This window comes from Saccoglossus kowalevskii, chromosome 15 (genome assembly GCF_978046115.1).
Source record: "Saccoglossus kowalevskii chromosome 15, keSacKowa6.1, whole genome shotgun sequence".
NCBI lineage: Eukaryota > Metazoa > Hemichordata > Enteropneusta > Harrimaniidae > Saccoglossus > Saccoglossus kowalevskii.
The window spans coordinates 18407771-18418152 of NC_140655.1; the positions used below are offsets into that span (position 1 = coordinate 18407771).

Genomic DNA, 10382 nt, shown 5'->3' on the forward strand with positions numbered 1-10382 from the left:
GGGTAGTTGGATCGTGGTTCATTTCCTTTCACAACAAATGCGGCAAAACATATGCAGGTTATTTCTAAGTTTAATCTCCATGTTTCTCTATTTATACAAAAAACGAGAATAGAGATAATTAAAATTTATGCTCCATTAAACTACAAGCATCCTACAGAATATTTAAATGCCTTCATTTGTTCAGTTGTGTGAGCATATCGTACAAAGCATCCACAAAAAGGAACATTGTCAAAGCCAACACTGCCACTTGACCTTTATAAAAACCGAAAATTTCACTAATTCTTGGAAAAATCAAAATAATAAATACTACTATAAATTTGCTCATTATGTATTCACAATATTAAAAATAGGAAATATTAAAAAAGCTGTAACTCATCCAAAAATTGGCCGATTTGAAGGGAACAACGGCGATCAAAAGGTAAAAACACACATTTTATTTCTGGTTAGAATAGTAAGTTAGATCTTAAAGTATTCCCCTGTGTGTTCGACACTAGACTAATTTTTCCCACTATTACAACAAAATACTTGTAAATGAATGTTACAGTTTATTAACCATTTCTACTGCAGAGCATATAATAATCATGCTGCTAAGAGAATAATTTCATACCGATGGATGCAAATTTCGGGAAAATCGTGTGTTGCCAGTGATATGTTAGTATCCATTGTTATATAAGTATACCAATCAATGGATAATCCACTATCAGACATTACCTGTACTATTCAACAGCAGACTGTTTACAGATAAGCTGCATCTGATTAGACACAATAAACAATCAAAAATATACTTCATCTAAGACAAACATTATGTAAAAACTTAGTACTCAGTGCTTGTTTATTTAATATTTCAGTTGCTTACTAAGGGATTTTTTACTAAACTTTGATAAGTTTGGATTTTTGGTTCTGAATTTTAAAAATAAAACAAAAAGAATTCTCATTACCAAGAAATACAGCAGGGATATACTGAATGTTCAAAAGTGTGATGCACATTATATTTGTCATTTTGTCTAGTATGCTGTTGACATTTAAATCAACATATCAGTTATATCTCCGTTGGTCATAATATTATTCAATCTTAATTTCACAGAACCTGCATGGAGAAGTGGCTACAGTTGACTGTATCTATTGTCATGAAAATATTATAATTGCCAATATTACTGATCACCAGGAAGTCTGTAATTCCATGCCTATTGATATCGATCCAGAAGATATTGTTCAGGATAATTCAGCATGTGCCAGCGATGTCACTGTTATTTCTGATGTGCATGATGATACCAAGCAGTCGGAGGTATTTATTGTTCTCATATTTATTCCTAATTCAATATGACACTTACTTTGGGATGCTTGATTGCAGGTAGCAGATCTGTATCATACTTGTATCAACTGAGTTGAAACTAAGCTGTTTGGCATTTATATCCCTCCACTTGAGATGTCACCTTAACACATCTGATTTCTAAACATGTTTCAGGTACACGAAAAAGCTGACACATTGATAGAAATCTTAAAGGATAAATCAAGGGAAGATGTTCTTTCTAAATTGGTAGAATACAATGGAGATGCTGATATGGTATTCTATGCTTTATCATCCGTTAATGATAAGATTAATTTTCATTCCACTGTCAATTTTTGTCATCTTTTGGAAAAAATAATTCATTCAGTATGCTTGTCTTCGCAGTCCGAAAACAGGGACTTATGTTTTGACCTTTGTGCTTCCGTGCTTCTGTGCGTCTGTACTTGTATCTTATAAATGCCTGGACCAATCACAATCAAACTTCACACATACATCATACATGATATATACATCAATTTGTTTCACGATCTGATTCAAAATGGCCGAATGGTGGCCATTTTTGTGCTAAAAAATTAACAAAATCAAGCACTTATGGATGGATTTTGTTTGAACTTGGTGCATACGTTGGACATTGTGGGACCTTGATGCACTAGCGACCATTTTGTTTTAATGAATGCAGTTCTAGTGCCATATCTCTCTCATGCTTTAACTGATTATGTTCAAATTTTGTATATATTCATTGTACATCATGACATAGATATATTGGTTTGACTATATGATTCAAAATGGCCAAATGGCAGCCATTTTTTTGCTCAAAAATCAAGCATTTCTGGCATTCCAGAACTGGATCTTGGTGTTTATATTATGGATAGATTTGGTACATGTATTAAAGATTTGGGGTTCCTGATTCACGTCATTTTATTTTTCAGATCGGATTCAAAATGGCTGACTGACGGCCATTTTGTTTAAATGAATGCGCTTCTAGAGCCATATCTCGTGATATGCTTTGACTTTGTGGTTCTAAGTACATACCAGTATAATCAAGTAAATATGCCTCACATACTCTTGATAATGCTGTAATATGATACCTTATATAATGCTGTTGCATGTTCACGATTTCCTGATATGCGATGCAAGTAATGACCAAAATCTTTTACAGCATAATCTGCTCTCTAAATTTTTTAAACAAATAAGGATTAGAAAGTTTCTCTATTTTTTTAATATCCAGCTAAAATAAACAGTTCCAGTTTGGGATGAATGGTAGTTCAAATGCACCAGGCTCAAACATTTTGTATACTAATTACTTGAATGTAATTTTGTCTTTATTCAGATGCTAGCAAATCAGCAGTACTTAAGACACCAGAAGAAAGATTATTAGATGACTGGAGAAAAATAACCTTAGTGGAGGATGGAAAACAGCCACGAATTTATTATGACCCGGATTGTAAACACCCTTTTCGACAATTAGTTGGGATTTATAAGAAAAACATCAACATTTGCATTCATCCTATGGTGTATTTTATTTCTGGTGGGAAAGAGGAAGTGGCAGTTGATGCAGGGGGACCAGTAGAGAATTCTTTCATCTCATGCAAACCATTCTTACAAGTGAAGAACCCTTGTTTGAAGGAGCCAAAGATCATCTTTTACCTATTAATAAACAGTATATCATAAGCCAAGAATTATTTGAGTTGGTTGGTAAGGTTATCACACATTCTTTGCTGCATGGTGTACCAGGATTAAATGGCCTAGCTAAGCCAGTTCAACAGTATTTAGTCCATGGGAATAATGATCAGACTGCAAACCACTTATCACTTGGTGATTAGCAGACTATGAACTAAAAGAAAGTCTAATGAAGGTAGGATATAAACAAAATATTTTTTCCTGCATATTTATATTGTTACCTGGCTATTCTGTATTGTCTATCCGTATGTCAGTCATCAGCGATTCAATATTTTACTTCTTGAAAACAGCCAGTCAGATTGGTTTGAACTTGCCTTGCCATAAATGATTGACCAACACAAGTTTGAAGTTTCATTTAACACCCTTGGCGCTATATATGTATATACCGGTATGGGCCATTGACTATGTACACTGATGTATAATATATTTTTTGATGAAATCGTTGATGGAGTGGACCATTGCATTCTGTTAATAGGCCATTGATGAGGAAAACAAACAGCCCATTATACAGCAGGATATAAAAAACTTAAATTTTCTAAAAAATATATATATACCGGTAATATCTTCCTACCCACTCTCTGTGGACAGACACAGCACTATGACCAAGTTTTCCAAGCCTCTTGCTGTGTCTGAGAGTAGACTGAAACAGAAACAGAATCTGACTGATTTTATATATTTTTTTTTCGTTATATGCTTCTGACACAGCAGATCTGTTTAAGCTAACAAGTTGCTCCCTTTCACGATTTAATGTGCATGTACTAGGGAGTATAAAATTGATAAAGGGTTATGCATTTGAAATATGCCATAAACTGATATTATGTTTTATTGTAATTGTTCCCTGAATAGATTTTGGATTGCAGTGAAAACCTTCAGGCATATGGACCACAACTTATTGAAATGTTGGCTAATGCTGGAGCATCACATTTCGAAGTGACACCGGAGAATAAGGGAATACTTGTATTTGAGTTAATACAACATCATGTATTACTGAGCAGAAAAATACAAATGGATCAGTTGTGTCGTGGGATGAATAGTTTTGGACTCCTGAAAGTGTTGTAACGTGAACATGGAATCATGGCAACATTATTTCCAGCTGAGCCAGTTATTCATTATGATTTCCTGAAATCGAAGATAACATTGAAGGAGGATGATCATCTAGATGATACTGAACAGAAGGACTTGAGTTTTTTCATAGTTATATAAAAGAAAAATGTGAATCAAAAGGTAATTCTGTTTCTCTTCTAATGACAATTTAACCTTCACCAATGCAATTGTCTTTGATGAAAACTTAACAGGATACTCTATATAGGCCTTATTTTATATTTGTTCATACGAGGGGAAAATGTCTGCCCTTCTCATCATTTTTGTCTCTAGCGTAAACTATTTTTTAGCAGTTTTTAGCTCCCATTGGTGCAAAACAGTGGTGCAAACTCAGTTTGCTGAGTCTGTGAATACAAACTATAAAAAAAAATGAGCAAATTCATATGCAAACATGATTCGTTATTGAGTAATTTTTGCTTCATGTATTTCAAACAAATTTGCTATGTAGTTAGAGAATATTCTATATTTTATATATTTGAAATCTTGTATAATTCTGTAGCAAATTGAAATTTAATCTGTTTAATTTATTATTAAACTGCATCTCAATCAAACTTAAGTACCAGTAAACACATTTTTCATGGGCAAGATGATAATTATGCAAAATGTTTGGTCATGAATGGAGTTTTGTCCTAAATGTGTGATGCTGATATGTTCTGTATTCACATTGGATCAACAGAGTTTAACTTCGATTGTCCAATCTTTTTCAAATTTTGATATTTTATTAATCAGTTTGGATGTTAGGCCAAGTTTGTTTTTGGTATGTGTTTTATATATTATTCAAATTATTGGTGCAATTTCAGTTAAAATTGTCTGCATATGATTACAATAGTCTTTTTTTTTACTCCCAATGGGGGTCTTTGCAGTTAGTGTGTTTGTATGTATGTGTGTGTGTGTGTGTTTGTCCGTCCGTCCGTCTGTCTATTCCACTGATATCTCAAGAACTATATGTTGGTTTTTGATGAAACTTAATGCATAGATGTTCTAACTAATGTGCAGATTTTATTAGATTTTGGTAGAAACCATGCATATTAATTATCTAATTTGCATGATAATTAGCTAGTATTTAGCTTTTAACAGTAGTGTTCATGTTAGAGATCTTGACACGTGCCGAGACTCAAGACCGAAACTTGTATGCGAACGGTCAGGACCGAATCGGCACGTGCCAAACAAACTCGATCTTGGTCGTGAAACTCGGCACGTGCCAGGATTTACTGCTTGAACACTCGGCACGAGCCAAAATCACGCCCTCAGTGGTAAATTTAAGAGAACATATGCTGATTCATACTACATGTAGTATAAAATGACGATGACAGGAATGCAGATATACTAGTATATGGTCGGATGCTGTAGTAATGAATGAAATGAATGCAAACCATCGTCAGCGACGCATATTAATGTGCTGCTGCAACCGCTATTTTCTTGCAATGCTACATTGATGTGAAAAAATAATTGTTTTTTTTTTTTTAATCGTTGCCATTCATGTCCACGATGACTCGTAATAAATACCATAACAACAAATGGATATAATTTCAGTATAGCAATTATTATTATTATCGTATGCGTATAGTTTTCCATGTTTAGGCCTAATAACAGATCGATAAATGAGGGCGTGATTTTGGCATGAGCTGAGCCGGTCCTAAGTGGGTTCCGAATAACGTGAACGCAACTGCTGTAATCCCTCTGCAAACACAAAGGATGAAAAATTCCGTCACGTGCCGAGATCCCGTAACGTGAAGGTAGTAAAGGATGAGCTCATATTCAAACACCTGGGTTAACCCGGCCTGCCCTATTCAGACTTACTAGACCTACAATATGCAAATTAGTAGTAGGTTTTAACCTAACCTCCTGATTAACTGCCCATTAACGCCCCACTGAAAACAAACAACAGAGAACAAAAAAGACAGACCTAGGGAAACCTAGGTTTTTCTTACAATACTGTTTCAGCCTGGTTTCAGTAGGAAAAAAATAAGATGTATACTATGGAGCTCCATGTTCATACTGAGTGTTATATTTTGAAGTGTTAAGAATAACAGCAGCTATTTCTTTTCTTTGCAAGTCTTGTAGTTGTACATGTAAATGCTAATAAAAAGTAAACTTGCATTCGTTTCACAAATCTATTTACATCATGTCATTTATAAGTGTGATGAAAATTATATTTATTTATTTCTGTGATTGGTAATAATAATTAGTTTCCCACAACTTACATTTTGGTACAAGTCAATACAATTGTTATTGTTATTCAATTTATCTGGAACTAATTACAGACGTGAATGTTTGTTATATTTTGTGAATCAAGTGATACCATAAACCACAGTCCCTCAACACCTGTGCATAAACCCTCTCTAAACCCTATATGGTAAATTAATGTTTGAAACAGAACAGGGAAAAAATGCACTAGAATTTTAATGAGCAGCTTCTTAGGATAAATTACTATACGTTATATATATATTTGGCATAGTCAGTAAAATATGTTTATCCATGGAGCGAACTGGTACATTTTTATTCGCAACAAGTACGGTCAGTTTTGTGCCCATGTCAGTTCATAAATTCATAGAACACATTATTTTGGTTAAGTTTGTAAAGTCTGTGAGACTGTGAGTTATCAAAATATGTAAGTATTAAATCGATAATGGCAACATTTTTTTCTACGAAGGCATCTGAAAACCACAGTTCCTCTATTACTGTGTCAAAACTAAAGTCGTTAGCTACGACTACGGCGCTACGACCACCGTAGCACTGTCAGCTGACGGCATTGCGGGGAAATTACGGGTATTTACCGCTGCCAATATCTTACTTTTCTGTGACAAAATGCACACATTTCGAACCCCGGCCCCGGTTAATTAAAAATAAACGATTATTTTAGAAAATACATCGAAGCACAGTGCCTTGAGGGACTGTGGGCGAAGTAGGCAGCGAGGTGTTGTTTTTAAACACCGCAGTAAATCATGCACTCAACGCAGCCATCTTGGTTACCTCAATCCAAATTTCTCCTTGTCACCCATCATGCATCGATTGCGATATCGCAACGTGCACTGTGTCGCCTTGGGCGACGGTCCTAGGTACAAGGCACTCTATGAATAAGGTATTTTCAGAGGTAAGGGTTCGTCTTTTATAAGCAGTCTCGTCTGCAGATGAATAGCCTTAAATAAGCAGCGCGAGTCCATTTAATTAGTCCCCGTTCGGACGCAGTCCGAAAACGGGGACTTATGTTTTGCCCTGTGTGCGTCCGTCCGTCCGTCCGTGCGTCCGTGCGTCCGTGATCACCTGTATCTCGAACATGCATGGACCGATTAAGTTCAAACTTCACTCATACATCACACATTATATGGGACATATGCACATGCATTTTTTTCATGATCCGATTAACGATAGCCGAATAGCGAATAGCATCAAAATCGCACATTTTCACCATTCCGGACCCGGATCTCAGTTATGCATGGACGGATTTTGTTCAAATTTGGTAAATACATTAAACATAATAGGACCTTGATGCACGTCATTTTTTTTTTGGATCGGGTTCGAAATGGCCGACTGGCGGCCATTTTGTTTTAAAGAATTCAGTTCTGGATCCGTATCTGAGACATGCTTGGATTGATCGAGTTCAAACTTCACACACACAAGGTACATCATGTCACAAATATGTATGTGCATTTGTTTCATGATCTCATTAACGATAGCCAAATGGCGGCCGCTTTAAGGCCGAAAATGCATTGAAATCGCACATTTTCACCATTCCGGACCCGGATCTCAGTTATGCATGGACGGATTTCATTCAAATTTGGTACATACATTAAACATAATAGGACCTTGATGCACGTCATTTTTTTTTCGGATCAAGTTCGAAATAGCCGACTGGCGGCCATTTTGTTTTAAAAAATTCAGTTCTGGATCCGTATCCGAGACATGTCTGGATTGATCAAGTTCAAACTTCACACACACAAGGTACATCATGTCACAAATATGTATGTGTATTTGTTTCATGATCTCATTAACGATAGCCAAATGGGGGCCGCTTTAAGGCCGAAAATGCATTGAAATCGCACATTTTCACCATTCCGGACCCGTATCTCAGTTATGCATGGATGGATTTTGTTCAAATTTGGTACATACATTAAACATAATAGGACCGTGATGCACGTCTTTTTTTTCGGATCAAGTTCAAAATGGCCGACTGGCGGCCATTTTGTTAAAGAATTCAGTTCTGGATCCGTATCCAAGACATGTCTGAATTGATCAAGTTCAAACTTCACACACACATGGTACATCATGTCACAAATAGATATGTGCATTTGTTTCATGATCTGCTTAACAATAGCGGAATGATGGCCATTTTAAGGCCGAAAATGCATCAAAATCACGTATTTTCACAATTCCAGAACCGGATCTCAGTCATGCATGGATGGATTTTGTTCAGATTTAGCACAATGTGTTGTACATATGCAGGTGCATTTCGGTCATGATCTGCTTTGAATGTATATGTCACTCAAATATGAACGGAACGGGGACGTGTCATTGACAATGACTTGTTTAATTTTCTGTTTTGATACTTCGTGTCACTGGCAATTGAATAAGAAAAACTGCAAATAACCGATGTGTAGCAAATCGAAATAAATTTTCATGGCGTACGCTGCATTTGAAAGAACTGTTTGAAAATTGAACGCGCAACAGTAGTAAAGGCTTGAACACAGTAGCGCAAGTCTCAAGTGCAACTTTGTATCAACAAATGTTCGTATTCTGATACTTATTAGCTGTCAGAGACACATATCAATTGTCCAGCCCAATGAAAAGTCTGATTCACGTCCTCAAATTGCGACTCGAGCATAACAGTTTATCAAAACAAAATTTATTCAGCATGCTGTTCACCAATATATGAAAGAGTGTTTTTAGGCAAGACACACGGTATTGACTACTGTACACCAATAAATCAACACATTTTAGAGACAACTATCTAGGCTTCAAAAAGAAATGTAAACTCTGTCAATCCTAAAAATAAACAACAGCTTGAATGAGGTGTGAATGAGATCGGTTCGAACCGCAGTTTTTATGCAAATGTGTGCGGTCATCCTGAACCGCACTGTCTATTGTTTAAACTTCCAAACCGCAAAAACTGGGTTTTGTTCGGGCGTTTTGGGTTTTCGTAGGTTTGACCCGCATGTTTGAATATGAGATCACCCCTAAATGACTGTCCCACTGATTTCTAAAGAGCCACTCATTGGATTTTGATGAAACTTGGTATATTGATGCTCTGAACTAATGAGCAAATTTGATTAGTTTGGGTTAAAAATCTATGTATATTAATTACCTTATTTGTATAATTAATCAATTTTCAGCTACAGTATCTCAAGTACAAGTAATTGATTGATTTGATTTTTAATGTTTATCCAAAACTCTCAGCACATGGGAGTTCTTTATAAGCTTTCTCTGATTGTCTAATTGTCTTCAGACTTGTAAATCACTAATCATCTCGTAATGACTTCCTAACACCTGATGGTACTGTAGTTCATGATGCTACTGAATGGAAAAGTAAGTTAGTTGAATAATGTTATTAAATAAATTGTCATTTATAGACAGTTACAACATATGCTATTAAAATAAAAGTTATCAATACTGATGATTCACATCACAAAACCAAAACAAATCTGATCTTTACAGAAATTAAAATATTGCTTTGTTTTTGTACCAGGTGTGATTAACACAATTTAATATTAAAGAAGCTGACGGTGACAACGCACGTTAATAGGCAAAGACTGATGGATAGATGTATGCGCAGGTGACGATGCCCCGCTTCAACAGAGATATTGAAATTGAATACATGAATTAGAAAGCATATGTAATGTTGAAAATAACGAGTTAAATGAATACAACTGTGTTTTATGTATTTTATCTCGCATGTATCTTACTAGTTTATTTTTGTAGTTCGTTATATATATCTGTTGCATTCTTTTAAAATATTCCTCTCATTAGTAAATAGCGCCCTCACTCAACAATATTTAGAATGAGTGGTTGGTCAAAAGTTTGATGAGTCAGGTGCATCTATTGGCTAAGCTTGTTGTACATAGATGCAAATGAGTATAGAAACCATTAATTCTGTAGGATGTATTGGGAGGGGTGGAGGATTTCATGTTTGTAATGACTGGTTGTAATGTGCTATCTCGTTGTTTTCAGGATGCAGCCTGATATTTGTTGCTTTCTTGGTTGTTCAATTATGGCTAAAATTTGTGTGGCGGGTGGAAGATGTGTTTATTGTTTGTTGAGTCATTGATTAGACACCCTGCAGCTTGAAATGGTATGGTCCAAATCCAAATTCGATATG

The 10382-nt window shown here is 35.5% G+C and overlaps 1 long non-coding RNA gene across 1 annotated transcript; it reads left to right on the forward strand.

The window, feature by feature from the left end:
• The first annotated feature begins 3821 nt into the window (after positions 1–3821).
• LOC144356664 (uncharacterized) lies at positions 3822–9933 on the forward strand. Its single transcript, XR_013421479.2, has 2 exons — positions 3822–4192; positions 9753–9933. It is a non-coding gene; the product is annotated as an uncharacterized LOC144356664 (long non-coding RNA).
• The last annotated feature ends 449 nt before the right edge of the window (positions 9934–10382 follow it).